The sequence below is a fragment of the Scyliorhinus canicula genome, chromosome 23 (genome assembly GCF_902713615.1).
Source record: "Scyliorhinus canicula chromosome 23, sScyCan1.1, whole genome shotgun sequence".
Classification (NCBI taxonomy): Eukaryota; Metazoa; Chordata; class Chondrichthyes; order Carcharhiniformes; family Scyliorhinidae; genus Scyliorhinus; species Scyliorhinus canicula.
The window spans coordinates 22,272,218-22,279,220 of NC_052168.1; positions in this window are offsets into that span (position 1 = coordinate 22,272,218).

Consider the following 7,003-nt stretch of genomic DNA (forward strand, 5'->3'; position numbering starts at 1 on the left):
CGCCGAGTAAAAAATTCTCCTCACTTCTTTGCATTTACGTAGCACCTTTCACATCCTCATGATGCCCCGAATTCCACAGCTCAGTGAATTACTTTTGAAGGTGTAGTTACTCTGGACAAATATAGCAGCTGATCTGTGCACAGTAAGATCCCACCAGGGTAATCAATCAGCAACAGCTACTCAATAATGGAGTTAATGCGGGAAAAGTGTGAGGTAGTTCACTTTGGAAGGAGTAACAGGAATGCAGAGTACTGGGCTAATGGCAAGATTCTGGTAGTGTAGATGAACAGAGAGATCTCGGCATCCAGGTACATAAATCCCTGAAAGTTGCCACCCAGGTTAATAGGGCTGTTAAGAAGGCAATGGTGTGCTAGCCTTTATCATAGGGGGATTGAGTTTCGGAACCACAAGGTCATGCTGCAGCTGTACATAATCTGGTGCGGCCGCACCTGGAGTACTGCGTGCAGTTCTGGTCACCACATTATAGGAAGGATGTGAAGCTTTGGAAAGTGTTCAGAGGAGATTTCTAGGATGTTGACTGGTATGGAGGGAAGGTCTTACGAGGAGGCTCAGGGAATTGAGGTTGTTTCGTTAGAGAGGAGAACGCGGAGAGGTGACTTAATAGAGACATATAAGATAGTCAGAGGGTTAGATAGGGTGAACAGTGGAGAGTCTTTTTCCTCGGATGGTGATGACCACACGAGGGGACATAGCTTTAAATTGAGGGGTGATAGATATAGGATAGATGTCAGAGGCAGTTTCTTTACTCAGAGAGTAGTAGGGGTGTGGAACGCCCTGCCTGCAACAGTAGTAGACTCGCCAACTTTAAGGGCATATTAAGTGGTCACTGGATAGACATATGGATGAAAATGGAATAGTGTAGGTCAGATAGGCTTCAGATGGTTTCACAGGTCGGCGCAACATCGAGGGCCGAAGGGCCCGTACTGCGCTGTAGTGTTCTATGTTCTATGTTCTAATTTTGGTGGAGTTGGTTGTGGTTAATGTGTGTGAGGACAAACGCCCCCTTGCTGTTCTTCAAAAAGCTGAAGTGGAGTTTAAAAGGATATAATTAGGTTAGAATGAATCCAGAGAAGGTCACTCAGCTTATTCCTGGAATGAAGGGCTTATCTTATGAAGAAAGATGGAACAGGTTGAACCGATATTAAACATGAATGTAGGTGGGTTTGATCAGTAAGTTCGCAGACGATTAGAAGGCATATCCTAGGATTCTCTGGGAAGCTAGGGAAGAGATTGCTGAGCCTTTGATCTTTAAGTCATCTTTGTCTACAGGAATAGTGCCAGAGGACTGGAGGATAGCAAATGTTGTCCCTTGTACAAGAAGGGGAGTAGAGATAACCCCGGTAACTAGAGGCCAGTGAGCCTTACTTCTGTTGTGGGAAAAGTCTTGGAAAGGTTTATAAGAGATAGGATGTATAATCATCGGAAAGGATAATTTGATTAGAGATAGTCAACATGGTTTTGTGAAGGGTAGGTCGTGCCTCACAAACCTCATTGAGTTCTTCGAGAAGGTGACCAAACAGGTGGATGAGGATAAAGCAGTTGGTGTATATGGATTTCAGTAAAGTGTTTGATAAGGTTCCCCACGGTAGGCTATTGCAGAAAATACAGAGGCATGGGATTCAGGGTGATTTAGCAGTTTGGATCAGAAATTGGCTAGTTGATAGAAGACAAAGAGTGGTGGTTGATGGGAAATGCTCTGACTGGTGTCCAGTTACTAGTGGTGTGCACAAGGATCTGTTTTGGGGCCGTTGCTGTTTGGTCATTTTTATAAATGACCTGGAGGAGGGGCTTAGAAGATGGGTGAGTAAATTTGCAGATGACACTAAAGTCGGTGGAGTTGTGGACAGTGCAGAAGGATATTACAAGTTACAGAGGGACATAGCTAAGCTGCAGAGCTGGGCTGACAGGTGGAAATGGAGTTTAATGCAGAAAAGTGTGAGGTGATTCATTTTGAAAGGAATAACAGAAAGGCAGAGTACTGGGCTAATGGTAAGATTCTTGGTAGTATGGACGAGCAGAGAGATCTCGGTGTCCACGTCCATAGATCCCTGAAGTTGCCACCCAGGTTGAGAGGTTGTTAAGAAGGCGTACGGTGTGTTAGCTTTTATTGGTAGAGGAATTGAGTTCGGAGCCATGAGGTCATGTTGCAGTTGTACAAAACTCTGGTGCGGCCGCATTTGAAGTATTGTGTGCAGTTCTGGTCGCCACATTATAGGAAGGATGTGGAAGCATTGGAAAGGGTACAGAGGAGATTTACAAGGATGTTGCCTGGTATGGAGGGAAGATCATATGAGGAAAGGCTGAAGGACTTGAGGCTGTTTTCGAGAGAGAAGAAGGGTAAGAGGTGACTTAATTGAGGCATACAGATGATCAGAGGATTAGATAGGGTGGACAGTGAGAGCCTTTTTCCTCGGATGGTGATGTCCAGCACGAGGGGACATAGCTTTAAATTGAGGGGAGATAGATTTAGGACAGATGTCAGAGGTAGGTTCTTTACTCAGAGAGTAGTAAGGGCGTGGAATGCCCTACCTGCAACAGTAGTGGACTCGCCAACACTAAACGCATTCAAATGGTCATTGGATAGGCATATGGACGATAAGGGAATAGTGTAGAGGAACTTTAGAGGGGTTCCACAGGACGGTGCAACATCGAGGGCCGAAGGGCCTGTACTGCGCTGTAATGTTCTATGTTCTATATGGCATACCTGTCTTTATTAGCCGAGGCACAGAGTTTAGAGCAGGGAGGTTACAGTGGAACTGTATAAAACGTTGTTTAGGCCAGAGTACTGTGTGCAGTTCTGGAATCCACATTGTAGGAGGGATGTGATAGCACTGGGAAGGGTGTAGAGGAGATTTACCAGGATGTTGCCTGGGCTGGAGAGTGTTAGTTATGCAGAGAGATTGGATAGACTTGGGTTGTTTTCCTTGGAGTCGAGGAGACTGAGTGGGGGGTCGTGATTGAGGTGTAGAAAATTCTGAGGGGTATGAATAGAGTAGACAGGAAGAAACTTTTCCCCTTGGTGGAGGGATCAATGACCAGGGGGCATGGATTTAAGGTAAGGGGACGGGAGGTTTAGAGGGGATGTGAGGGGAAACCTATTCACCCAGAGGGTGGTGGGAGTCTGGAACTCGGTGGAGCCCGAAAGGGTGGTGGAGGCAGAGACCCTCATAACATTTAAGCAGCATTTAGATGTGCAACTTGTGATCCCAGGGCAGACTCGGGACAAGTGCTGGGAAATGGGAAGAGAATGGTTAGGTGGTTCATGCTGGCAGGATGGGCAGAATGGCCTTTTACGTGCTGTAAACCTCTCCGACTCTACCCATTGGAGTTTAGAAGAATGAGAGATGATCTTATTAAAGCATATAGGGTCCTGAGGGGATTTGATAGGGTGGCTACTGGGAGGGTGTTTCCTCTTGTGGGTGAGAGTAGAACTTGGGGACACTGTTTAACACAGTGATGAGAAGAATTGTTTTTCTCTCAGAGAACCGTTCATCTGTGGAATTCTCTACTCCGATCCCATTGTTTCCCCTTGATCCACGTTTTTTTGTCCTTCCCTGAAGCGGGTTTATTTTTGGGTTTAGCTTCACGGTTCGGGGCAGTCCCACCTCCCCGGGTAGCTTGTCCATGAGTCCTTCTGGCAACTGGGAGCGGGCGGCCTGAGGAGGTGTCACAGCTGAGCTTGGCTCTGCATCTTACAGCAGGGTCATTGGGTAAGGGACAGGACTGGAGAGTGTTCGGACACCGGGACCAGACGGCGAGGTCCCAGGTTCGATCCCGGCCTCGGGTCACTGTCCGTGTGGAGTTTGCACATTCTCCCCGTGTCTGAACAAAGAACAGAGAAAAGTGCAGCTCAGGAACAGGCCCTTCGGCCCTCCAAGCCTGTGCCAACCATGCTGCCCGTCTAAACTAAAACCTTCTACACTTCCTGGGTCCCAGGTTGATAGGGTTGTGAAGAAGGCCTATGGTGTGTTGGCCTTTATTGGTAGAGGGATTGAGTTCCGGAGCCATGAGGTCATGTTGCAGCTGTACAAAACTCTAGTACGGCCGCATTTGGAGTATTGCGTACAGTTCTGGTCGCCTCATTATAGGAAGGACGTGGAAGCTTTGGAACGGGTGCAGAGGAGATTTACCAGGATGTTGCCTGGTATGGAGGGGAAATCTTATGAGGAAAGGCTGATGGACTTGAGGTTGTTCTCGTTAGAGAGAAGAAGGTTAAGAGGTGACTTAATAGAGGCATACAAAATGATCAGAGGGTTAGATAGGGTGGACAGCGAGAGCCTTCTCCCGCGGATGGGGGTGGCTAGCACGAGGGGACATAGCCTTAAATTGAGGGGTAATAGATATAGGACAGACGTCAGAGGTGGGTTTTTTACGCAAAGAGTGGTGAGGCCGTGGAATGCCCTACCTGCAACAGTAGTGGCCTCGCCAACATTGAGGGCATTTAAAAGTTTATTGGATAAGCATATGGATGATAATGGCATAGTGTAGGTTAGATGGCCTTTAGTTTTTGACTTACCATGTCGGTGCAACATCGTGGGCCGAAGGGCCTGTACTGCGCTGTATTGTTCTATGTTCTATGTATCCCTCTATTCCCATGTATTTGTCAAGATGCCCCTTAAACGTCACTATCGTCCCTGCTTCCACCACCTCCTCCAGCAGCCTCGTGCATCTCCTCTAAACCTTGCCCCTCGCACCTTAAACCTATGCCCCTTAGTAATTGACTCCTCTACCCTCGGAAAAAGCCTCTGACTATCCACTCTGTCTATGCCCCTCATAATTTTGTAGACCTCTATCAGGTCGCCCCTCAACCTCCGTCGTTCCAGTGAGAACAAACCGAGTTTATTCAACCTCTCCTCATAGCTAATGCCCTCCATACCAGGCAACATCCTGGTAAATCTCTTCTGCACCCTCTCTAAAGCCTCCACATCCTTCTGGTAGTGTGGCGACCAGAATTGAACACTATACTCCAAGTGTGGCCTAACTAAGGTTCTATACAGCTGCAACATGACTTGCCAATTCTTATACTCAATGCCCCGGCCAATGAAGGCAAGCAAGCCGTATGCCTTCTTGACTACCTTCTCCACCTGTGTTGCCCCTTTCAGTGACCTGTGGACCTGTACACCTAGATCTCTCTGACTGTCAATACTCTTGAGGGTTCTACCATTCACTGTATATTCCCTACCTGCATTAGACCTTCCAAAATGCATTACCTCACATTTGTCCGGATTAAACTCCATCTGCCATCTCTCCGTCCGAGTCTCCAAACAATCTAAATCCTGCTGTATCCTCTGACAGTCTTCATCGCTATCCGCAATTCCACCAACCTTTGTGTCATCTGCAAACTTACTAATCAGAACACTTACATTTTCCTCTAAATCATTTATATACTACAAACAGCAAAGGTCCCAGCACTGATCCCTGCGGAACACCACTAGTCACAGCCCTCCAATCAGAAAAGCACCCTTCCATTGCTACTCTCTGCCTTCTATGACCTAGCCAGTTCTGAATCCACCTTGCCAGCTCACTCCTGATCCCGTGTGACTTCACCTTTTGTACCAGTCTACCATGAGGGACCTTGTCAAAGGCCTTACTGAAATCCATATCAACAACATCCACTGCCCTACCTGCATCAATCATCTTTGTGACCTCTTCGAAAAACTCTATCAAGTTAGTGAGACGCGACCTCCCCTTCACAAAACCGTGCTGTCTCTCACTAATACGTCCATTTGCTTCCAAATGGGAGTAGATCCTGTCTCGAAGAATTCTCTCCAGTACTTTCCCTACCACTGACGTAAGGCTCACCGGCCTGTAGTTCCCTGGATTATCCTTGCTACCCTTCTTAAACAAAGGAACAACATTAGCTATTCTTCAGTCCTCCGGGACATCACCTGAAGACAGTGAGGATCTAAAGATTTCTGTCAAGGCCTCAGTAATTTCCTCTCCAGCCTCCTTCAGTATTCTTCTGCGTGGGTTTCACCCCCACAACCCAAAGATGTGCAGGGTGGGTGGATTGGCCATGTTAAGGCTGGTTTAGCTCACAAGGCTAAACCGCTGGCTTTTAAAGCAGACCAAGCAGGCCAGCAGCACGGTTCGATTCCCGTACCAGCCTCCCCGGACAGGCGCCGGAATGTGGTGACTAGGGGCTTTTCACAGTAACTTCATTGAAGTCTACTTGTGACAATAAGCGATTTTCATTTCGTTTCAAGTTGCCCCTTAATTGGAAAAATGAATTGGGTACTCGAAAAATTTCTTTTAAAAAACTTACTATCTATACTGCTACTAATTCCAATGAAGCAACCCAGTGCAAATGACACTGATAAATAAAGTTTAAAAAAACAGGTTTACTTTTGGTCTTTTGCGTAGACACTTTTAGATCCTTTCAAGAGCAGATCCAGCACAATGCTGTCTGGTCAGACACAAATCCTATGGCAAACTGTTCAACCTATTCTGCATTGTTCCGCATTTGATAAGGTTCCCCATGGTAGGCTTATGCAGAAAGTAAGGAGGCATGGGATAGTGGGAAATTTGGCCAGTTGGATAACAAACTGGCTCACCGATAGAAGTCAGAGTGTGGTGGTGGATGGCAAATCTTCAGCCTGGAGCCCAGTTACCAGTGGCATACCGCAGGGATCAGTTCTGGGTCCTCTGCTGTTTGTGATTTTCATTAATGACTTGGATGCTGGAGTTGAAGGGTGGGTCAGTAAATTTGCAGACTGGTGGAGATTGGTGGAGTTGTGGATAGTGAGGAGGGCTGTTGTTGGCTGCAAAGAGACATAGATAGGATGCAGAGCGGGGCTGAGAAGTGGCAGATGGAGTTTAACCCTGAAAAGTGTGAGGTTGTCCATTTTGGAAGGACAGATATATATGCGGAATACAGGGTTAATTGTAGGGTTCTTGGCAATGTAGAGGAGAAGAGAGATCTTGGGGTCTATGTTTTTTTTAATAAATTTAGATTACCCAATTATTTTTTCCAATTAAGGGG